The sequence below is a fragment of the Manacus candei genome, unplaced genomic scaffold (assembly GCF_025592945.1).
Source record: "Manacus candei isolate 608988 ecotype Guabito, Panama unplaced genomic scaffold, ASM2559294v1 h1tg000048l, whole genome shotgun sequence".
In the NCBI taxonomy this organism is placed as follows: Eukaryota; Metazoa; Chordata; class Aves; order Passeriformes; family Pipridae; genus Manacus; species Manacus candei.
The window spans coordinates 13,736,239-13,760,491 of record NW_026138096.1 but is presented as its reverse complement, the minus strand read 5'-3'; the positions used below and the strand labels follow the sequence as shown (position 1 = coordinate 13,760,491).

The 24,253-nt window shown below is 48.3% G+C and overlaps 1 long non-coding RNA gene across 1 annotated transcript; it reads right to left on the bottom strand.

The window, feature by feature from the left end:
* Positions 1 to 16,464: 16,464 nt before the first annotated feature.
* LOC127475990 (uncharacterized) lies at positions 16,465 to 20,612 on the bottom strand. Its single transcript, XR_007906445.1, has 3 exons — positions 20,495 to 20,612; positions 17,942 to 18,118; positions 16,465 to 16,587 (listed from the first exon to the last, which is right to left on the bottom strand). It is a non-coding gene; the product is annotated as an uncharacterized LOC127475990 (long non-coding RNA).
* Positions 20,613 to 24,253: the final 3,641 nt, after the last annotated feature.

Sequence of the window (24,253 nt, the reverse complement as noted above, 5' to 3'; positions counted from 1 at the left end):
TCTCCCATGGTTTGTTACCTATCGTTATGTGTCAGTGTTGGGTTTTCCTGGACCAGGCTGTTTGCTGAAGGCACAGCAGCCACGTTCAGTCCTTTTTCCCTCCTGCTCAGAGGCTGCTGTCCCTGTCCAGGAGCAGCACAACATCCAGTCACACCAGCAGCAAGGACCTGTCCTCTACCACTCTGCCCAAGACGGATGTTGTTGCCCAGCCAAACCCGAGTGGTGCCCCTGGGATGTCCTGTGGTCCTGCACCCCCCAGACCACAGACACCACAGACACAACGAGACGGGAGAAGGCACGACACACCCTCCTGGTTCCACATGAGCTTGTTCTGCACCACCTCTCTGCTTTCCCTCGGCGCTGTGTGTTCCCCTCAGTGCACTTGCTGCTCACCACGGTTGCAACTTCTCCTGACGCTTCTGCTTCCGAGCCCCCACACTCCCCATCTCCAGGGAATGGTCAGACTGCCCGTCTCAAAGGGCCTGCTCAACAAAAACAACCCCTTTCCTCCCCCAGAGCACTGCAGGCCATCACCCCCTCTGACACAGCATCTTGGCAGCAGCTGTTGCTGTTGCTGGTTCTGTTCCTGCCACAGGGACATGAAGCTCCTGCAGGGTCCGATTTCCTCCCTCGGCTCCTGCAGCTCCTTCCCTGCCACGGAGCCCTCAGTGCCCTTTTGACAGAGCTGTCTGGATTAGAACTAACCAGCTGCTAATTCCAACTGTCTCCTCGGGATGTGAGAGCCCCAGGCCAGCCCATCTCACATCCAGGCTGGTTGTCCTGCTGCAGTGTGTTTATTTATATGCCTGAGGTCAGAGTGGCACCATTTTACTTATTTTCTGTGTTAGGAATTCTAAAAGTGCCTTCAACAATTATAATCTTGTTTAATTCCACTTAACATCCCTATGTTGATGGTATTTCTAGCGCTGCTTAAAACTGTTCTGCAAAAGAGCCATGAAACAGTGTTTGAGCTTTTCAAATTAAATCAGACAAATATTGTTTTTTCTGGTTTGATGGTTCTTCCAGAATAAAAACAGTAAGGGAAAAAAATATGACTCTGGATGATCCCAAACCCAAAATTCTTCTAAGCAAGGAATCGAGCAAAATGATTTATTTGTCTAAAAAACTCCCAATGTTTTCTTTGACTTGGAATTGAATGTTTTGTTGCACTCAAGGCTCATCTGACAATTTTTCCCTTATATTTTCATTTTTAGCTGTAGAAACATTTAAAAGAAAAGCTGTCTTCCAAGAAACCATTCCAAGAGTTTGCACCCAGGAGTATTTAAACACAACAGCTTCACTGAAACCAAACATTTTGCTCAAAAAATAATGAGATGGCTTGCAGGATTTTTCCCAGTAGTTATTGACTCAAATTTTGAACATCAGCCTAAACTCTTGCTTTTTATCTCCCCAAGATTAAATTGTGTTTAGGTTGGATAAAATAATGTGCATGCAAAGACACCAAGGCCTTTTCCACGCACGAGTGAGCACCAACCATTTAGTTAAGCCAGTCAAGATCCTTGTAGATGAGCCACTAAATCATGCTGAAAATACTCTGTAGGGTTTGGTTTTTTATTATTTTAATCAGACAGGAATCAATGCATTTGGCATCTGCAAAACCAAACAAAAAAACCCAACAAACCTGGCTTAAAATAAATCTGAGCCATTTTGAAACCGATTTTAGCACGTGCACGTGTGCTAAAAAACTGTGTGAGGTTGAAGAGAAATTAGCTCTAAAAGAGTCCCTGTTTAGGCAAAAATGTGAGCCCAGGGAGAAAATCATCAATTTAGGAGGAGAAGAGGAAGTTTTCTTGGACAATGAGGGAGTCCCAGCAGGGCAACAGCAACACAGTGGAGAAGAATGAGGAGCCTCGGGCGGAGAAAATTGAACTAATTCAGGCAGAAAATGAGTAGGTCACAAATCAGCTTTTTATTCCGCTCCCTGTGCAAGGGAAATTCATCCAGGAATTTGGGCAGAGTGATCTGGGGAGAAGAGGCAGTTTTGACAAACCCCCCCAGGTGGGATCTGTAGGTTTTTGATACCGATGTTGAGCAAAGCCAGGCGGGCTCAGGTAGAGAGGTACCAAGAAGCCTGGGTGTCTCCCCCCAAAAAACCTCAATCCCCCCACTGCCTGAGCTCAGCACTTCTCAGATAGGTTTGGCTGATGGGTAAGTGCTGGGGATTTGCAGGGGCAGCTCAGCAAACCCACCGTGTTCTTCGTGCCCACGGGAGTCCTGCCACCTCTTCCACCTCCTGATGACAATGGAACATCGACCACGTCACACTGGGAGATGATCCAGCCCGGGATCCTGCCTGGAACACAGAGCAGTGGTGGATTCTTACACAGACAGGCCAACAAACCTGTTGTGGGATCCTTCCTTGTCCCACCAATTAAAGGTTCAGAGACCTAAAGTGGCCTTGGAGTGTTTCATAACCTCCAACCCGTGATCTCCTTCCACCCTATTTAAGTTTTTCCCCCTCTGCCACCCCAAGCTCCAGGATTTCATTATTTTTTAGGTAAAGAAATGTCTCCCTTCAGTCTTGTAAACCTGCCATCTGCTGAGCTCTTTAGGCTCTGGCTAATCCTTGCATTAGGAAGGAGAAGGAGTGATTATTCCTATTCACCCTCGGCAGGCCAGCTGGGATTTTGCAGACCATTGCCATATTCTTCCTTTTGAAATTAAAGGGATCTATTCCACTCACAATTCCTTTTCCAACAGTAGGATAGGCCTTGGGAAAATTATTAGGACAAGGACAGTCTGGATCACCTGCCTTCCCACCCTCCACTACACTCAAAGCATCCAACCTTGTTCAGTTCAGGAAATTCCCTGTTTAGACATGGTGTCTGTGCAAGGCTCGGTGTAACCCCCTGTTTTCCTATGGGAAAATGCCAAATCTTCCATCTGGGATTGGGCAACCCCACATAACAGCCCAGGCTGGGGCAGGACCTGACGCCCAGGGCACTGCTGAGCTTGGCAAGGAGAAGGCTAATGGTGACCAACCAGTGCCCTGAGGGGAATTTTGGGGAAGATGGATGCAGAAAGGTGGGGGAATCACTTTCTTTGGCCATATTCAAACCTCAGCTGGGTCAGGCCTTGACCAACCTGACCTAATCCTGGAGGTGTCTGCTCTGAGCACGACACAGATTCAGAAGCCTCCAGGTTTCCCTTCCAACTTCAGTATTTTATGATTTGGATGATTTGTGTAGTTTCCCACTCAAACATATGTAAATATTTATTTCCATATTTTTTTTGGCAAGACAATCTACAGATCTCCTACCTACCATGTGGAAAAGCTTTTTCTGTTTTGAGCCTTCTGAGTCACATGTCAATAAAACTGAGAGTCAGCCCCATGACACTTTCCACCTGTGTTCTTATGTAAGAAACTGGTTTTCTTTGTTTGTTTTATTGCCATTTTAATCTGGATACGTTTCATATTCACAGTGCAGGATCTTTAGTTGCCTGCTTCTATCCCTTTTCCCCCTCTTGTGCATCACTCTGGGACAGAACTTAAGCAAAACCCCAATAACACCAAATGAATGGGCAGGTCACTGCTCAAAAGTCATTTTTAAGCCATAGTCAAGGCAAAAAGTGGGTATTTCATAAAAAACCAGAATGCTTTAGGTTGGAAGGGACCTTAAAGATCATCCAGTTCAACCCCCTGCCATGGCAGGGACACTTTCCCCCAGACCAGGTTGCTCCAAGCCCCGTCCAACCTGGCCTTGAACACTTTCAAGGAGTTTTTCCAGCCATTTCCAGCCTTTCTCAGCACTGGCACTCAGGGGAGAAAGGAGATTTCTCTGCTCTGGTGATTCCACTTTTTTTTAATGACAAAGTCTTCCATGCAGAACCTACAATCTCAGACAAAACAAAATCAAGAAGAAAGCTGGAGTAGACAGATGATGTTGCACAAATGCCTTTATCTGAGAAGAACTGGATCTCTCTTGCAAACACTCAGTTTTCTTTAACTCTCTTTGGCTGTATCAATAATTCTCCCTGGGTGAGCCTTGCACTTGGTCCCTTGGTCATCTGGGTGGGCACTTGCTTACAACACACAAAAACTCTCATCTGGGTTGTTTCCACATGTTTATTTGAGATATCTGCCCTTCTGTGGCAAGAGTATCACAGCTCCCTGAAAAAAAAAATGTGGGAAAGGCAGCACCTCCTGTGGTAAAACAACCCCTGGAAGGGTTTTATGGCTCTGTGATGGAATGTATGAACCCAAAAGGTTGACCCTGGGGTGGAAGGAGAAGCTCACAGGTGGTGGCAGCTGGACCAGGGTAGGATTTGCTGGTGATGGACATGAATGGGGTCCCTGGGCAGGGGATGTGGAGAAGGTCAAGGTCAGGTTGGATGGGGCTTGGAACAACATGGACTAATGGAAGGTGTCCCTGCCCATGGCAGGGGTTGGAAGTGGATGATATTTAAGGCCCCTTTCCAACCCAAACCAGTGTGTGACTCTATAAGGTGGAGGTGCACCATGGCTCGGTGTCCCAGTCTGGGTGGGAGAGGAGCTCTCTCTGCAGCCTAAACCAACACAGGGTCTGACATCCAACCCGAGGGAGGACAACATAAACACAGCTGAGCTCCATGTCCTCTGACTGCTGGAGAAAAACATCACCAGGGTGGGAAAGCAGTGAGAAGAACCATCCCGGAGACACCGACAGAGTCAGGATATATGGATACCATCACACCCAGACGAGCCCCCAGCATTTCTGTGCTAACCCTGCTGTGTTTCAGCACCAAGGGGCTGAGTCCAAGGCCTAAACCTTCCCCTCCAAGGCAGCCACATCCCAGACTATCTCAGATCCCCTCAGTCCTGGCAGCCTGCACGCGCCGTGCGTTTTCCCGCTCCCCCCGCCAAGCACACGGACCTTGGACAGCAGCAGCAGGACTCTCGTCTGCTGCTGCACCACTTGCCAAATAGCTGCTCTAGCAATTAAAAAAAAGACAAATCTTTCCAGGCTGCAGCGTGTGTGCCGGGCTAGTGGAGAGCTGGAAACTCGCAGCACTTGCACAAGACACTGAAAATTAACTCCTTCCGGGCGATGGGGAAAGGCCGGATAAAAGCTGCCTGATTTGGACCCACTTTTTCAGCCTCTCTACCACTCTTCACTTCGGTTCTTTGGTCCTTTTGAAGGTGGTCAGTGGTCTGTTAACACAGCAATTAGGAAAAGAGGGAGGAAAGAGTGGCCAGATGCCAGGCACTTGGTGACAGTCTGTGACAACGCAGCCGTGAGCTCGTAAATCGGGAGCGCGGCTCGGGAGGGCTCCGCTCGGAGCCTGTGATTTGTCTGTGCAATGCAGACAGTCCGAATGCCAAATGTGCACTTCCAGACTGTGAAATGCCTGGGTCACCTCAGTCCTGGGTTGAAGTTTTGGACAGCAGCTCCTGTCGAGTGCCTGGTGTGAGCACGGCCACGGGAAGCGCAGCCACGGCTCCGGAAGATGCTCTCGCTAAATTGGTGCCACGGTATAAAAAGGTTATAAAGCCATTAGAGAGTGTCCACAGCAGGGCTATGAAGATGGTGATGGGTCTAGAGGGGCCATACAAGGAGAGGCTGAGGTCACTTGGCTTCTTCAGCCTGAAGAAGGGGAGAGTGAGGTCAGACTTCATCAGGGTCTGAAGCTTCCTCACAAGGGACAGCTCCGATCTCTGCTCTCTGTGAGCAGGGACAGGACCCAGGGAATGGCCTGAAGTTGTGTCAGGGTAGGTTTAGGTTGGATCTCAGGGAAAGGTTCTTCCCCCAGAGGGTGGTTGGGCACTGAACAGGCTCCCCAGGGCAGTGGGTACGGCCCCAGGGCTGCCAGGAGGGTTTGGACAATGCTCTGAGGGACAGGGAGGGATTGTTGGGGTGTCTGAGCAGAGCCAGGAGTTGGACTGGATGATCCTTGTGGGTCCCTTCCAATTTAGGATATTCCATGATTCTTTGGTAAATTAGGAGCAGTAAGAGGTGGTCTTGCAATGTCCCAGCAAAACTGCATGTGGATTACCTGGTTTCCACTAGTCTTTAACTTGTTTCCATGCTCCTTCCCACCTCAAGACTGTGTGCAGGTCTCCTGAATGAGAACCTAAACCCTCAGGTATGGGTTGCCTGGGAGAGTGCTGAACAGTCACCTGTTAATTACTACGGAAATTAATATTCCAGGATCTTTATACAGAGCTTTGGGAGGTTATTTTTTTTCCATCCCATCTTAAAGGCTGAAGGAGAAATATTCCTGATAACAAGCCACGTTTTCTCCAAGCACCACATTTCTATAGCATTGTCAAAAAAAGGTCTGAGTTACATATGGAAATTGATGCAGCTCAGAGGAAACGCTTCTGGTTGACTATCCTTGGAGACATTAATCAGAGTTTAGCGCTGTCACTTCTCAAGAGTCACTTTGCTGTTGTATCTTCAAGAGACATCAAAATGCCAACAGCCCTGAGCAAGAACAAATCCAGCGTGGAAACAGACGGGTGTGCCCGCGGGCACCTTGTTCCTGGGATGCAGCCCGAGGATCCAGGACCCTGGAGACCACTGATGGCTCACCCAGCCCTCCTCCCCGACCTGTACGTGGCCCTGTCAGCACAGCATCCATGGGGAAACAACTCAAACAGCTCCTTGGGTAAGATTTGGGCCAGGCCAGGATACAACATCCTCCTGGTACGGTGGAAAAGCGCTGGGAGAAGAAAGGAGGAGAGACCCAGTGCCTAACGATGACGAGTCCTCAGCTGAACATCAGGAACACCAAAAAGCATGAAAGAGCACTGGGGGGGAAATAATAATAATTTTTTAAAAGCAGCATTTTTCTCCTGGGCACCTAATACAGTTCTGAGAACTGCTCCTAACCTGGAAATCCTTGGCACCGTCAGTTCTTAGCCCAAAGACCCTCCAACAGCTAATTCACACTTTTCCTGCCCCACTAGTTCACAATGCAAGGCTGTTTTCTAATATGCAAACACCCTATAATACATTTTTGAGGAAGGATCTAGGGTTGCATCTGTGGTTAGAAAAATGCCAGCAGGACTAATAGAGATGTAACAGAGAAAGCAGAAATATCGCTTTGAGAAAAATGCTGCCAGAACCAAAGATCAGGGAAAGAAAATCAAGCAAACAGCGATTCTGGATGTGTTGTTTGTTAAAACCAGTGTGATGTAGTGCCTTTCCACCTCTGTTTTTTTTTTGTAATATAGCACATAGTTTTTGTCAAAGTCACTAATATATGTTTTTAAAAAGGTTCAAGGAAAGACAGATCAAAAAAGATGAACCACTGAGCGGAGAGAAGAATAAACCAGTAAAACCACCAGATGTAGAGTGAATCGATACATCAACACAATCCCATTATTAGGTTTGAATTTTATTGTCCAGTGTCCTAAACCACCAAAAAGAGCTGAAAAAGGAGGGGAACTGGGCTTTCCCCTGCTCCAGTAATACTTTGCAATGAGGGTAAAGGTTGTTCTCTGACTGAAAGGTGAGGAAACCTTGGGCATAGTTGGTGCCAAAGGCGGGTTGGCACCCAAAGCAGCGCATGCTCCGATGGATGGTTGGGAAAGACAATATTTAGGGCATGTCAGGCCCGGGGAGATGCTCTTCTGGCATCCTCCCTGTGCAAGAATTGGCAGGAAAATGTTGTGTGCCTGAGCTGGCTCCTCTCGAACCATGACTTGCCCAGATATCGGCCCCAACCTTCGACTCACGGCTCCAGCACCCGAGTTCGCTCCCATAATCCGGAATTTAGGAACAGGGTTCAGACCATCACAAAGGGCTTTGTCAGAGCAGCAGCAATAATTCAGCAGAGGGAAAAGGAGCTAAAAGGCATCAGCTGCCTTTCTTTGAAGAGGCCACACTCCCTCTCTTCTTCTGGGTCACATCACAGCACGACAGAGACGTCTCCTTCCTCCAGCCTATCGCCAGGAGAGCATTTTAGGATCTAAACTTTATAGGGGATGATGTCTAGACATAAAAGGCTTGATGTTGCCTTGAATTTCTTTCAGGGAATGCTTCAAAAGAACATGAACCTGACTGGCTAGAAAATTAGCTTCCTTTGCCTTTCCCAGACCCAACCAGCGATGGCGTCCCAAATCCTTGCAGCAACACGCAGATTATCTCCACTCACTTATCTCGTGTTCAGAGTCACCAAAATGCTTCTCTTCATCAGCACTCAATTTGCAACTCTCCATGGAACACAGAAACAGGTGCAAACATTTAATTTTGGATTTCTGCTCATGCTTAAGGTAATCACACAATGGCCCCATTGCAACTGCTGGGGAGAAATAAAGTTAGGAAGTTATTTTCCTGACCAAATGCAGATTTCTGCCGTGCATGAGATTAATTTCACCCTAAACTGGCTGCTTTTTTTTTTTTTCCAGACATTTTAAAGAGAGCCCAGAGGGACTTGCTCAGAGCAGATGTCTGTGCTGGAGGTATCTGAATTTGAATGGATGAATCCTACCATGTGTGTAACTCTTCCACAACTTGAGCTGTAATTGTGTCTTGGAAAGCTGGGTCAAAATTATGCCAAGTGTCTTGACCCAGAAGTCCCACATGTATAAGGACTGCCTTGGTCTGTGTCAGTAACACCATTAAAATCAGACCACAGAATGGGTGAGACATCTTGCAATTCCTAGCACAGAAAATCAGAGAGGAATAATGATCAGGAGGATGGTCTGAGGGTTGGAACAGCTCTGTGATGAAGACAGGTTGGGAGAGCTGGGGGTGTTCCCCTGGAGAAGAGAAGGCTCCAGGGAGAGCTGAGAGCCCCTGGCAGGGCCTAAAGGGGCTCCAGGAGAGCTGGAGAGGGACTGGGGACAAGGGATGCAGGGACAGCACACAGGGAATGTCTTCCCAGTGCCAGAGGGTAAGGATAGATGGGATATTGGGAAGAAATTCTTGGCTGTGAGGGTGGGGAGGCTCTGGTACAAGTTGGGTGCCCCTGGATCCCTGGAAGTGTCCAAGGCCAGGTTGGAGCGACCTGGGCTGGTGGAAGGTGTCCCTGCCAATGGCAGGGGGTGGGACTTTAAGGTCCCTTCCAATCCAACCCATTCTGTGATTCTGTGTTAAGATGGGTCTTTATGGAAAATTGCAAGTACTTCAGTGTTTGCTGGAAACTCTCAAAGGGCCAGACCTGGGATGGAGTTGATGCTTTAGATCAGTGTCCATCCTGCAGCAATTGGGTGTCCTGTGGGTGCATCTCCACTTCCTTCTGCATCAGGAGATACCCAGGGAGAGCCTTGGCCCAGCACATGGTTTTCCACTCCTCTGCCCGGCTCAAGATCTTGAAGTGGCCATTTAGAGCAGTCCATGGTTTAATTTGGACGTGACAGGTGCACAAATGCTCATCTGGCCATGTCAAAGTACCCAAGGGGGCTGTGGGACATCAACATCCCCTTGGGACGAGGCACTGACCCAAAAGATGTGGCTCCTTGAGTCACACCTTACTCAGAATCACTAATGTGACAAATTAGGGTCAAAGCTGACCCGGGAGGGCCCAACCAGACTCAAACGAGGTCATCAGGGGCAATCTTTGTTTTAATTCAGGGATTAAAAATACACACTCACAACATACTGCACGCCACAAGGACTAAGTCAGTGACACTTCAAAATCATCACAGCTTTTAGAAAGCTGAGAAGGCATTATTTGGGATTTAACCAAAAAACATCTTTCTGACTGACACAACGCCACCAGCTGATGGGAAGTTCAGTTCTCTCCCCACCCCCACCCCCAATGTCCTATAAAAATAAGTGATGGAAAACAAAAAAAAAAGAGATCATAGTGAAAAAGTCTCTTGGCTGTCAAAACATCCATCAGCAAAATGAAAAACAATGTGGACATCTCACACTTAGCACTTCTTACTGCCAGAACCAAGACAGAAATATTCCAGTTTAGGATCTGGACAATAAATCAAAGAGCCAGCCTTGGAAAATTTTCTCTTAGTACCAAGAAAAGTTTCCTTGCTACCTACAGAGATGAGACCCACTTACAATCCTCCAAAGCTTTTATTAAGGCTTTCTTTGCACATGTGCTATTTTTTCCCCCTCTCACAATATCTCACCGCAGGTGGGAACGGGAAAAAATAGTCTGCAGCCTAGTAATTAAATAGGCTTGGTTTTAATACTGCAAATTACAGCTAAATGCAACTGTCTCAGGTATATATAACGCTCCAATCACTGTCACACCTCAGTGCTCTTCCCTGGGAGCTGGATTTAGTCTCTCATCCCCCTGCAAAGCGTGCAGTGGGATTATTTTCCTTACAGTGGAAGGGCTGGAGGAGTGGGGGGAACCTCCTGGGCGCCCCACGGACACCTTGTTACACAACACCTTTCTGGGGTGTCCCAAGGCCAAGCTAGAGAATGAGCTCCCCCCACGTTTTAGCCCTTCAGGAGCTTCTCAGACCCTCACAAAGGTGTTGCCCGAGGTGCCCCCTCCCCAGCCCAGCCTGGATCCCTTCACCACGAGGTCTGGGCAGTCTCCAGCTTGGCAGCAGGACCTTTCCATGAGGTGGCTCTTTGTTTCTGGTGCTTTCTTTCTTTCACTCCCTGCTCAGGATATTTGTAGAGAGCAATCACAGGACGTCTCAGCTTTCACTGCCCAGGTGGGATGAGCCAAAAATCTCCTCTTACAAGACAAATTCTTAGTTCCTCCTCCCTTACCCTGTTCTGGTTTGGGCCCATTTGCTGGACACAGGTGACCAAAAGAACGTGGACACTGGTATATGGGCTCTTCCCAAGATGTCAGAGGGAGTTTTTAGAAGGGTATGTGATGATAGAAAAAGGGGGAATGACTTCTCACTGCCAGAGGGCAGGGATAGATGGGATACTGGGAAGAAATTCTTCCCTGTGAGGGTGGGGAGGCCCTGGCACAGGTTGCCCAGGGAAGCTGTGGCTGCCCCTGGATCCCTGGAAGTGTCCAAGGCCAGGTTGGACGGGGCTTGGAACAAGCTGGTCTAGTGGAAGATGTCCCTGCCCATGGCAGTGCAAGCAGGGGATTTTTGAGGTCTCTTTAAACCCAAACCATTCTATGAGACTTGTATCAATGTCCTGAGCACAAACCAACCTGTCCTGCAGTGAACAACCTCAGTCCTGCCCCATGGCAAGGACTTTCACCAGGGGCAGCTGTGCCAGTGCAGGACTCACTGCAAAGATTCTCTGACCCAGTCAGAGATGGGTCTGGAGCAGCCCTGGGGCCTGAGTTTCATTCTCAAATCACCCAAATCTTTCCCTCAGCTCGTGCCACAGCCAGGACTGTCACTGGATGGCTGCTCAGCCAGCACCTCCTGCCCTGACCAACCTGTTTGACCCTCACACCACTGCCCAGAGCTGTTCCCACCTCCAAAATACCTCCAGCCCAAGGGAAATTCCTGCTCCTGTCCCTCTCCACCAAGCTTCACCTACGACTTAAGTCAGATTTCTGGGCTCCCTGAACTCCTGTTTCTCCTGCAAACCCTTTTTTTATCACGAGTTTCAGTGGATAAGGAATAAAAGATTGTATCCAGCACTAGGCTTAGAGTCAACTCCCAGTAAAGCCCCTCTGGACATGTTTCTCATCCATTACACTCAGGCATGTGCTCTATATAACCAGGGCCAAATGACAGTCATCATTTGTTCAAAACACATCAGTGGTGCAGTCAGCATCCTGGGATTTCAGCCCAGAGGGGGGAAAAAAAAGGCTCTAAAAGCAAATAAAACAAACACGTGTTGCACGAAGCGACAAGCAGAATAATTTAATTGCCGAGTTTTGAAAACAAAAGAAGAATCTGCTATCTGCTTAAAAGCAAAAGATGTCCCAGAACTCCGATGTTTGCCAGTTTAAATGCCCCTTTGATTAGTTTTCTTGTTTGTTTGCTCTGTAGCCCACTGGAGTCACTCCATCTCCAGCTCAAAATCGCATCTGTGTTTCTACTTGAGCGGAGCACGAGTCACCTTGGAAGGAGCACAGCAGAAAATATCAAATAATAAAAAGAAAAAAAAAAAATTGGCAAATCTCTGAACAGGAACTGAGGGACAGCTAAAACCAACTTCAAGACACCGTGCTCTCCCTCACTAGGCCAAAAAAAAAAAATGTTCTTTTCCTGGGATTAAAGCAGCTCTCCTAAATGAGGCTGCCCATGACTGACGTTTTAATTGACTGGCACAATTTCATGCTTTAATAACTCTGGGCTCCTCAGTTTAGCCAGGAATAAATTTAGCTGTTAAGTCCTTGTGTGTAAAATCCTCCTGCCTGGAAGTTCCTATTCTCTCTTTTAAAATGGAAACTCGGGTTAACGAGACTCACCAGCACTTCAGGAGCTGGGTGAAACAACCTGCACATCCTCTGCTCGATACACTCATCAGTTCCCCCAGTTCCTTCCTTCCTGGGCCACCACAACCAGCTGGAAAAGGGCTCCAGGTGGGATTTCTTTAGGAGAAGCCCCTCAAGCATTCTGGGAGATCAGCATCACACTGATACCTGGTCAGCAATTAGTGGGATAATCAACTTGTCCTCAGGCAGATGACCAACAGAAGAGCAGGAAAATGTTTCCTTTTCTGAGCAGCATCTTCTGTGCCTCTGGTCCTTGCCCTTGTCCCAGAAATTACTTACTCATGCTGGTGGTTTTGCAAAATCTTGGGTATGACACCAAAGAAGAGAGTTTTGGGCTGGTTAATCTCCTCCTGCCCTCCATCTTTTACATAATATTGACACTGTGGGCCTGGTCTGTGGTTGCAGTGCCCTTCCTCCTTGGTTTAGAGGAGAGCAAAGAAGGGTGAAATGCAGCTCTCAGAGGACTCCACGTTTCAGGCTGTATTTTTAACTTTTCAGTCATTTTGCCCTTTTTTTTCCCCCTGTGTGTCTAAATCTCCTAATTTAGCAATCACAGCTGGTTCCTGGACTGAACACTTCTTTTTTTTCTAGAAACATCCTCCTCCTCCTCCTCTTCCAGCACCTGAAGTCAGGGATATTTAGATTCATTTCAGGTTGCAGAGAAAAGAAGCTGCAGCTGCAAATTCAAGTGAGGTTCAGCATTTAGTGAAAGAGCTGTGAATCCACCACTTCTCAACAAGGATTCAAACTTTTGGTTTCCCATCCCTGGTACCTCACACACAACAGGATCACTCAGGCACCTGAGACCGCATTCGAGTGCCTTTGGTCTGGAAAAGCCTGGTTTTTTCCCCAAAGATTTCTTTGATTAAGTGAGAATATTCTCTGTTTTGAAGATCTCCCCTCCAGATGATCACCCAAATCCAGCCTTGGGCTGTCCCTTCCTCCCCAGGAACTGGGATGCCTGAAAATTCCATGAGTCTGTGGCAAGGAAGATGCTCCTGGGGGTCTGTGGATGTCAGAGAGCCCCATATGGATTGTTGGTTACTCCCAGATGAGCTGGAGGAAAACAAAGAGGAGGTCAAAACCATTAATGGGCCACTTCTGCAACACTGAACTGGGACTTTGGAGTCCTCCCTGCTAGAAGATGGTCTCAGATGTCCCCAGGAGCTACAGCAGGACCCAAAGCCCTGCCAGAAAAACTCCCTGGGCAGCACCCCTGCCTAATTAATGGATCTTGGTGGATCACAGGTCCTTGCTTCTCATGTCAGAGCTTTGTAGCCAAAAAAAAAAAAAAAATAACCCAGCAGAGATGCAGGAGTCTTTGTCCCACACTGCCCTGCAGTTCAGGCCACACCTGGAACACTGTGTTCAGTTTTGGTCCCTGCTACACAAAAAAGATGTGGACAGGTTGGAGAGGGGCCAGAGAGATGTTCCAAGAACTGGGAAGCTGCCATGTGAGGAAAGGCTGAGAGAACTGGGTTTGTTCAGCCTTGACAAAAGGAGGGTGAGGGGACACCTTGTCTCCGTGTTCCAGTACTTAAAGGGTGGCTACAAACAAGTGGGGATTCCCTTTTTACAGGGAATCACATGGAAAGAAGGAGGGGTAACTGGCACAAGTCAGTCCTGGGGAGATTCTGATTAGACACAAGAGGAAAATCTTTCACAACAAGAACCACCAGCCACTGGAATAATCTCCCCAGGGAAGTGGGGGATTCCCCAGTGTTGGGCACTTCTAAGATTTAGCTGGATGGGGTGCTAGATCATCTTGTCTAGATGATCCCCTAGACAGGGATTTTGCCAAGAAAAGTTGGACCCAATAATCCCTGAGGTCCCTCTCAACCTGATAGTCTACAATTCCATGATGCCATGAAAATCTGGGTAGGATGCTCAGCTCGGTGGTATAGATTTACTGACATACAACTCCTGCAAGTTTTCTCCCTGGTGAGCGTTAAAGCCCCGGTGGATGTTGGTAAAACAAATGGTTGGTTCCTATAAAAAATTAAATACCATGATTGCTTGCTAAAATATGGGGGGGGTCCATGTTTTCCAGGACTCTCTTTGTGTTGCAGGAATAGGCTCCCTGAGGAAAACTCGAGCCCCAGGCTGAGCTGAAGGGAAGTGGTTGAGATTTTCTCCTGCAGTGTTTCTGCTGCCCAGGAAATCACAGAGACAAGAAGCAAGACCCCCCCATCTGTTGGCTCTCCATCCACCTGGCAGGAATTTGGCCTTGAAATGATGTAAGAGGTGCACAGGGAACAGTGAGGTGGGCAGGGGACAACGTGGGGTTTTGCTGTTTTGCCCTCACCACCCGAACCAAGCACTGCTCTGCTTTGTTTGAGGGGCCTGTGGTGCTGTAGTGAAACCTCATCTCAAACCTAAGCTTTGACCATTCCAGTCCTAAATTTAGACATCACCTCTTTTCTGGAAGGAAAGCCAGGCATGAAGGTGGCAAAAATAAGAAAAATTCTTGATATTTCTGCAGCAGTGCCTGGTGGATTTTAATAATTAGCACTACCTTCTGTTTCATGATGATGGATCCAGACACCTCTGGTATCAAAAAACTGCCCTTCTTTGCCAAGTGGAGGAGTTTTGTGGTCACAGTGAGGGATGCCAGGGGCAGGGAGGGAACCTAAATGGCTCAGATAATCTGGATGCAGCCCAGGGAGGATCCCTCATCCAGCCAACACAACCACAGCCTGTAAATGTCACAAAATCCCAGGATGGGTCAGGTTGAAAGGGACCACAGTGAGGTCACCTGGTCCAACCTTCATCCCAGAGCACGTGGCACAGGATTGTGTCCAGGTGGCTCATCTCATTGAGTTCCTGTGTGTTTATTCATCCCTAAGTGTGCAAAGGACTTTTGCTTTTTCCTGGTAAGAAGAGGTTTGCTCAAAATGGGCCCTGAAGGTATGTATGCTCTCCTCCTTGGAAACCCTCCTTGGAAACCCCATCCCAGGTAGGGTCTGCCAAGGAGGGAATTGGTAGGGAATATTCTGAGTGAACTGCATTGGAGGTTACTGCCATAGCAATGCATAAAGCTGACAAGCCTCAAATCTGCCTCATTTTTTTTACATAAACACCCCTAGGACAAGCAAAAAATATTTTAAAGAGGTTGTGGTGGTGTGTTGGGGCTCCCAGGCACCTCCTTCCAAGGATTTTCCGAGTCACTTGTCTCCACGTCCTGGTTTTCCCCACCTGTAAGAGAATGTCCAGGGAGACCCAAGTGTGGCTGTGGAGGCTTTGTCTGGCTGAGGTAAGAGGCAGGATGGAACCCCTCGCCCCCATGTCATCCCTCTGGCCCCCTCAGTGGTGTTTCTGGGATGCAGGAGGACATCCCTGGCTCAGCCCTCAGGACACTGAAGGATCACTGCTCCAGAACTCTGTTCAGCTGGGTCACAGTGATGTGGGGGTGGGTAGGAGGCAACATTCCACTTGTTTGCTGTTGGGTTATTAGTCATGGTTCATTATTCAGCCTCCCCACACAATACATTAGGACCTGGAGACCCACCACACTCCTTGTCCTAACTTGGAATACATGAATTTTTCTACTTCTCAACATCTTGTTCCACCACGGTCTCTGAAGATGGACTTGCTGCTTTCTCGGGGCACAGGGAAAATGGCCACGTGGTTGGTGGCCCCTGCTCTTCTCCCTGTAGCCACAAGCACAGGATCAGCCACCACTCATCACTGGGAAGTTCCAGCTCTGCCTCCTCCTCCACCCACATCCCCAGGGATGAGACTCATCCTGCTCTTCCTCAGCATCCAAACCCAGAATGAACCCTCTCCTTCCCAAGGAAAAGGCTGCTTCAGCTTCAATCTGGCCATCCCTAATGAAAATCCTGGCTTTGCTTTGTCCTACCTCAGTGATCCCATGGTAGTGAACAAAGACCCACCAGTGGAGTTGGGAAAAATTCACTTCCTTTAAGGGAAAAGCAAACATGGACTGAATTGCCCCCGGCTCCTCATGGAAGAAAGGCAACGGGACACAACTTGGGAGATGCTTCAGCAGCACTTGGGGATAAATGGGCTTTCAAAAGCACTTGTTTTGAAGAGAAACTGGCAACAGAAACAGACTCTTTTCGTTGGGAATGGTGGGAGGAAGGTAAAAAATAACAGTGGTGGAGAACTTCACTCTTTTCTACGCCTCATCTGCTGCTTTATTAGTACTCCTAAATCTGTTCTGCTAAGTATAAACACCACCAAATTTACATAAACTTCATTAAAAGCCTGTGTCTCAACTCTGCTGCTCCTGTAGCACACCCAGGAAATGGAGAACTTCAAACTCCTCTGCAGCAAAATAAGTGACTGCGAGATAAACAAACAACATTTTAAGGATGTTTTTGCTTTTTTTCCCCCCGTTTGTTTATTTCTTTTCCATTTCTGTAGCTTCCCTGGTTCTGTGCCTCCAAGGCTTGTGGGGCTTCTCTTTCCCTTCCTGGTCCTTTCTGCCCAGACCTGGAGCAATACTTCCCATCTCCTCACAGTGCATTAAAAAAGAGAAGTGGAATCCTGATAAAACACCAAATGTGATGGGCTTTGCTCTTTTGAGAGCTTTTATTTCCCTGCTGGTCCTGCACGTGCTGGTGAGGAAGAAGAGGACCATATTCCTGGTTAGTTATCACTTCAATAAAACCTAAAGAGGGTGGCTGGCTGGCGGTGCTTGCAGGAGCCACAGGGGCTGGTTTCTCTTTGGGACCTCTTAAGGGATTGCTGGGATTTGGAGTCATGTCCCTGGTGCATCCACTGCCTCAATTTCCCCAGGAAGTTTGACTCTTGTCAGATTTGGGCACTTTTATTCATGGAATCACAGAATCAAACAGTGGCCTGGCTTGGAAGGGACCTTAAGACCATCCAGTCCCACCTCCTGCCATGGGCAGGGACACTTTCCACTAGCCCAGGTTGCTCCAGCCTGGCCTTGGACACTTCCAGGGATGGGGCAGCCACAGCTTCTCTGGGCAGCCTGTGCCAGGGCCTCACCACCCTCACAGCCAGGAATTTCTTCCCAATATCTTCCCATATATCTTCCCCTTGGAATGGGCTGCCCAGGGAAGTAGTGGATTCTCCGTCCCTGGAGATTTTTAAAAGGAGACTGGATGTGGCACTTAGTGCCATGGTCTAGCAACTGCAGCAGTAGTGGGGTTGGACTTGATGATCTCAGAGGTCCCTTCCAACCCAGCTGATTCTATGATTCTATGATCTCATATAAACCTACTCTCTGTCAGTTTGAAGCCATTCCCCCTTGTCCTGTCACTCCAGGCCTTTGTAAATAGTCTCTCTCCATCTTTCTTGTCAGCTCCTTCAGTTACTGGAAGGTCATAGTTAGGTCACCCCGAAGCCTTCTCTTCTCCAGGCTGAACAATCCCAATTCTCTCAGCCTTTCCTCTCAGCAGAGCTGCTCCATCCCCTTAATTAGCTTGGTGGTCCTGTTTTGGACTCGCTCCAGCAGCTCCATGTCCTTCCTGTGCTGGGATTCCAGGGCTGGAGGCAGCTCTGCAGGGAGGTCTCACCCCTGCCCTGCTGCCCACACTGGGGAATCAGCCCGTGGTACAAACACCTGAGTCTTTTCTTACCGTACAATTAATACTCCGATAATTAGGAATTTGGGGCAGAAAGGGATCTGGAGGCAGGACCAAGAAATGCTCTGGGCTCAGAGACTCACCAAACCCCCTCCATGCCCTCCTTTGGGTCTGGCCAAGATGTGCCACTTCCATTCTTCAGCACAGACAGGGCTTTGAAGGGAGGGAACCAGGAGGCTGGAATTCAGACCAGCTCTCATTTCTGTGCAGCATCCATCTCTCAGACAGGCCCAGAGGAGCTGCTGTCCCTCTCACCAGTGCTGGAGAAAAACCAGGGAGGAAACCCAGAAAAACATCTAGATAGGATCAAGTTCACCATCACAATGTGATGCCTCTCTCAAGGGGAGCATCTACCCGGACAAACTAAAACATATCCTCCACTTGACTCCCTCTGGTTGGAAGAAACATGAAAGCACTTAAATTTTGTGCCAGAGCTGCTAAAAGACCTGGCTGACAAGATGCTTTTCCATCCACCAGTGAGGAGCAGGAGATGAGGGCAGAGAATTTGAGTATGTGCAAAGCATTTCCCCCTTGCTCTTGCCCTTCCCAAATGCCTCAAACCCTGCGAGGAACAAAGTGTCCCCCTCCAAGATTAGCCCCACCAGAGCTCACCAGCAATAGCTGTTCCCAGTGGAGCTTCCCTGGATATTCCAGCTTGTGCCTGCTCTTCTCCCACCAATTTTAAGCACTCCTGACAGCTTGAAGGAGAAGGTGGGTTGCTGTTGCTGCAGCTCCACCATCTGCCCTCAGCCACGCTCCCTCCCCAGCTGCCTCTCTGATGTTGGGCACTTGGCCAAGGCAACCTCTCAGTAAGGAAATGCTGAGCCCTGCAACCCTGAGCCTCTTGTGGAAACCTCAGGCCTGGTCTGTGGCCAGAAATCCTCTCCTGGACAACGGGAGAGAAGCTCTGACACATGCAAATACTCCCAGAATAACTCTGGGATGTGCCCACAATGTGCCCGCGAGCCACACCTACAGAGAGGAAGGTGCCCATCGCCCCTTGCCTCCCTTCACCACCAGGTGTTTACTGCCATGGATTTGTTTCATGGGATGGATTTATTAGGTAGGTTCAAGAGGTGGTCGAGTCCCTATGATGGAAATAACTTTTCCTGCCACGTTGAGGCAGGGACAAAGACCAGGACGCAGCTTCTTGCCCTGTGAGTGGTTTGAAAGAGGAGGGCACGCCACAAGCATATGGCTTTTGGGAAAACAAATCCTCAAATAGGGCATTAAAACCATGACTATCTGCTGCCTGGAGAGCTGAAACGGGAGGAAACACCAACCCAGTTCTTCAGGGACCCTGCTGAAGGGAGGACAGGTACAAAGAAACCCCAAGCAAGAGACGGGCAATTATTTACAAGGCTACGGTTTCCTCCTTTCTTTCCCAAGGTTTGTGTTAATGCTCGTCGGAAAACAAACCCTCTGCAAAACATCCTCCCTGTGATCTCCCATGCACTGGGGGATGTCTGGACACGCTCTTTAACAATCTCTAATCCCACAGCCAGAAAACTCTCCCTGCTGCCTCGTGCCCCGCGCGATAACGGGGGAAAACAAAACCCTGCGCAGGAACCGGCGTCTGCAGCAAAGAGCCCTCCGGATTCCAAGTATTTCCTTTCACCGGAGTAAATTATGTTTTATGACTATAATTAACTGGGAGCCAGTACACACTGAGCTGGTTTTGAGCTGACTCAATGCTGTCTGCAAAGCACAGTGTGATAAAACAATATTCAAATCAACTTCTTAACTAAGCTGGCGAGTGACACAATCCGGGGACGGGTGCCAAGAGTAAGTGGAGGTTTGCAAAGCCCCGGGCGCAGGGAGGGATTTCAGGGACTTGGGAGTATTTTCTTCAAAGGGATTGGGTTTCCCAGTCCACAGGCTGTGAATTGTGGATGGGTTATGGTTTCTGAAGCAGCTGAGTTCCTACAGCTTCGCTGTCATGTTATTTTTCCAGCAGAAAGGAAAAAAAAAAAAAAGATATCCCAAAAGGATTGGAGACGTTTGAGGTTGGAAGTGACAGCTGTTGGGAGGTTTGGGTTGGATATTAGGGAAAATTTCTTCACCAAAAATGTTGTCAACTGTTGGAAGAGGCTGCAAAGAGCAGTGGTGGAGTCCCCATCCCTGGAGGGATTTAAGAGCCATGTGGATGTGGCACTTGGGGACATGGGTTAGTGGTGGCCTTGGCAGTGCTGGGGGAAGGGTTGAACTGGATAATCTTAGAGGGCTTTTCTAATATTAATGACTCTATGAAAAGCAGAATCCCTGGAAACATTCAAGACCAGGTTGGACTGGAGTCTGAGCAACATCATCTTATTGAAGGTGTCCCTGCTCACTCCAGGGGGTGTGGAACCAGATGGCCTTTAAAAGTCCCTTCCAACCCAAACTATTCCATGATTCTGTGATCTCTTCAGGCCTGCCAAGGTGTGAGTGACTGGGAGACACCTCAAGCTGAAAAATACCTTCCTTTTAGGCAGGTCTACATGTTGACACCTCCTTTTGAGCTGCCTGCTGAGGTGCCTCTGATGATCACTGGAGGTAATGGTTGTGCCACCAGTAGAGCAGGTCAGGCCACCCCATCAGCCTCTTGGTAGTCCAGAGGTGCATGGTGACAGCTTTTCATTGTGACCAAGAGACACCTTGAAGCATTCGCAGCCCCAGAGCCTCAGGAGGATCTGCTGAAAGTTTGACTCATTAGAAGACCTTCCAAGTGCTGGTGGTTGGTATAATGGACCTGAGGGGTGACCAGAACGTGCCTGGGGCTGCACCAACCCTAAAGTCACGCTCTCTGCCTCCTTCCCTGCCTCTGTGACATGGCCACGCTTCCAGCGGTGCTCATAATAGCTATTAATCACCACTTCTTGGAAAACAATGTGTTCTGAAGGTGTTTGACTTTTACAAAGCCTGTAACTATTCCTGCCCTTTAATAGGGCGCCTGTCCTTTAATAAGCTATTTTCTTATTGCTGGATATTATTGTGCTGAACCCCACAGACCTGCAAACTGGAGCTCTCACCCTGTTTTCTTTCTACACGGTCAAAAAGCGAATTATTAAAAGGCTGAAACCGAAATGAAGCTTTTAATTTGAATGAAGCAAAAGAATTTTTCGTTGGTCTGATGGAAAACTTGCATTTTTTGTTCATGGGTGAGTCCAGAAAGTTGATTCCACCTGGAACGACACTGGTGAGATCACAGATTCTTCCACAGTCAAAGGCAACAATCCTGCCCTTAGTTCCTGACGTGGTGATGAGAGTCACCCCCATGCACTGCCAACTTTGCTGGCTCCTCAGGAGAGGTGGGGGTTGTTTGCTTGCCAGTGGTAGCAAATATTTCAGAATTAGTGAAAATTTCACGGTTTATATCAACATAATAATAAATACAGTTTACGTCCACAGAATTTGCAGTTATACCTGGAGAGTTTTCAGAGCAGGGAAAGGATGTACCAGAGCTGCCCTGAGGCAGAACAGAGAAGACGAGAATTTTCTGGGGTGGTGTCGTGCTTGTGACCTCCAGAGTTTGGGGGATAAGGTCAACTTTGGGTGTCTGAGATGCCAGAAAATGCGAGAGGGAGGTGGAATGCAGGTAGAGGAGGCATTTACCAGTGTGTGTTGGCATTCCACTCTACTCCCAAAACTCAGAACACCAGGATGGGCTGCTGGAGTAAACACAAAGCCTGTGGGAGTGGGTTGGCATGGACGATTTCCCTCCTGGCAGGACAGCAGGGACAGGAGCTGGGTGCCCACTGCCCACAGGGGCCGTGCAAATGTACAGGGAGAAGCAACATTTGAGGTGCTCCAGGGTAGTTCTCCTGCTTTCTCACCTCTCCCACCCTCCCAGCGGTGCTGTCACACCTGCAATCCCTGTTTGCCGTGGGCAAACAGCTCCGGCTCCCTCGGGATGTGCTCAGGCACTCGCTGCACGTCTGTGGTTTCACCCGCCGGGTGAATCCTGCTCCTGAGGGATGAAATCTCTTCCCTCTGTGGAGCAGGGCTCAGTCCCCAGGCCTCCCTGAACCTTGTCATCTGAGGAGGCTCTCGGGAGCCTCTGGAACACTTATGGATGCCTTCAGCTCCCTCCTGAGGAACAGGTCGTTGTGTCACTGAGCTCCCCATGAATCCCACGCTTGTCACTCTTTTTGTTTCTTTAATGAAATTGGACCGAGGAGAATGATGGCCTGACCCTCTGGCTGGGATGAGACACATTTCCAGGACAGCACAGGGGACATTAACCTGTCTCCTGCCCTGTTGACCCCACTTGAGGAGTTGCAAAAGAAGCCTGGGCGCAGCAACTATCAATCCTAATCTCTTTTCCCTCTGCTGTGAAGACTCTGAAGCTTCTACTGACACATTACTGTCCAGTGTGGGCTCTGGTTTCCCACAGTCCAGATGGATATTAGCAGTGGCAGAAGCTGTCTGGATGAGAAGCAAAAAAAGAGATATAGCTGGAGGGCAGCTATTACATCCAAAAAGATGAAGGGGAAAAAAAAATAAAATAAGAAAAAACCCTAATAAAATTCTAGCAAACTTCCTGGGGGAATGGAAAGAAGGGAAATAGACTTTCAAAGAGCAGATGTGACTTGCAAGGCAAGCACTTGCAAGGATACACTTCCATTCAGCAGGTAGTTCCAGGTATTTGGGATATTCCTGTCCTCCAGCTCTTTGTGACCATGCCTGGGCTGGACAAGGGGCCAGCAGGATGGAGCACAAGGGACATCCCATGTCCAACTATAAAGTCTGACTGCTCTGCTTAAACCACCTCCTGCACCACTTCAAACTTACTCCTGGGCTCTACACGTTTCAGGATGACCATTTTGCTCCTATTCTGTTCCTCTGATGCAGTGCAATGTCTCCCAGAAATACCTAAGTGAAGAGCTGGAGGGGACTGGTCCTAAATCCTTCCCCTGCTTTCCAAGGACACACGTGATGAGTCTGTAGCATCCTGGGCTCTGGCCACAGGTCCCTCTGCGTCCTTTCCCTGGGATAAGCCACACCCTGCCTGCTCTCCAGGGAGCCACAAAGCATTGGCTTCTTAACTTCGGAGCTGTCCAGGTGCTCAGAGATAACAGAGGAGCAATGATGGATCGCTTTGAGTCGCCAATCACTATTTATTTCCCTCACTTCTTCCCTAAACTGTGAGTTCTTCAAAGTGTTGTCATGGCTACTGGGGAGTGAACTCGACTCACTCTGGCAGCCTTTGTTCCCTCCAAGTGAGCTGATCTCAGATTCGTCAGAGCTCTCCTGTCACCGGCTGCAAAAAATATCGTATCTATTTCTTGAGAGGAGTTTCTTTCACGAGTCTTTCTCAGATGAATAGAAAGGGCACAGCAGCAGCCCGAGCCTGCTGTCAGGCAGGGATTTTAGTGCCCCTGGGTGCTCTCAGCAAATAACTCTTTAATTGTTCCCTCTTTTCTCTCCGCCACACATCCAAAGGTCAATCTCCTGCGAGGTCTTATGTAATCTCCTGTCTCGGATGCCTTACAATATCTCCTGATCAATGGTTAAAATTGGCGTCTTTTTTTTAATTTTAATGGAGCCTCCACCGGAGAATAAATTCCAAGAGGGTTTTCAGGAGCGCTGAAATATATCTCACGGTTTTGGCTCAAATTAGTGCATGACATAATTCCACTAAAATCAATGAGATTGTACTCTGGGATGTTTCTCAACTGCTGATGTTAAAGCTGCACAGCCATGGTTTATTGCTACTTATTGCTTACCCTGAATCTTTTTAAATATGATCCGAGTCATGGATCCATCATGAGGAATTCCCAGGGGTTTTGAGCCACTCATGTGGAAATCAATGGGTAGAAATGAGCCAGGGAGAGTTACCCCATGCAAGTATTTTAAGTTCCTGATCACAATGTGGCATCAGTACATGTGGGAAACGAGCAGATGCTCTCCTGGGGAGTGTAGAGTCAAAACAGATGATGCAGATCTATGGCAGATACTGATTTCTGTAGCTGTCAATATCAACAAAAATAATCTGGTTTTTCATTAGGAAAGCTACTTGGACAGATTTGTCGCTATTCAATAAATAGTCCCTTAACAGTTCTTTTTTAAAAAAAACCAGTTATTAAATTCAAACACGCAGAAAGAAAAGAGATGTGCAAACACAGACCTGAGGAGGAGCAAGGTGAGACTGGGGTCAGAACTGAATGTCTCTCTCTGTCACAAGGATGCCCAGGTCCCTGCTCTCCAAGGAATTGCATTGTTCCTACTGCAAAAAGCCTTTGGGAAATGTTACAGCTTGAAATGGTGGGCTGGATCTCTGCAGAACAGATGAAACCCCCTCGGCAAAGTCTCTTGAATGTAATGGCAGTAATATAACATAAATCTCATTCTATTAAAAGATAAGTCGAAGGAAGAAGAACCTGCCTTTACCCCCCTGTTTTCTTGTAGCACTT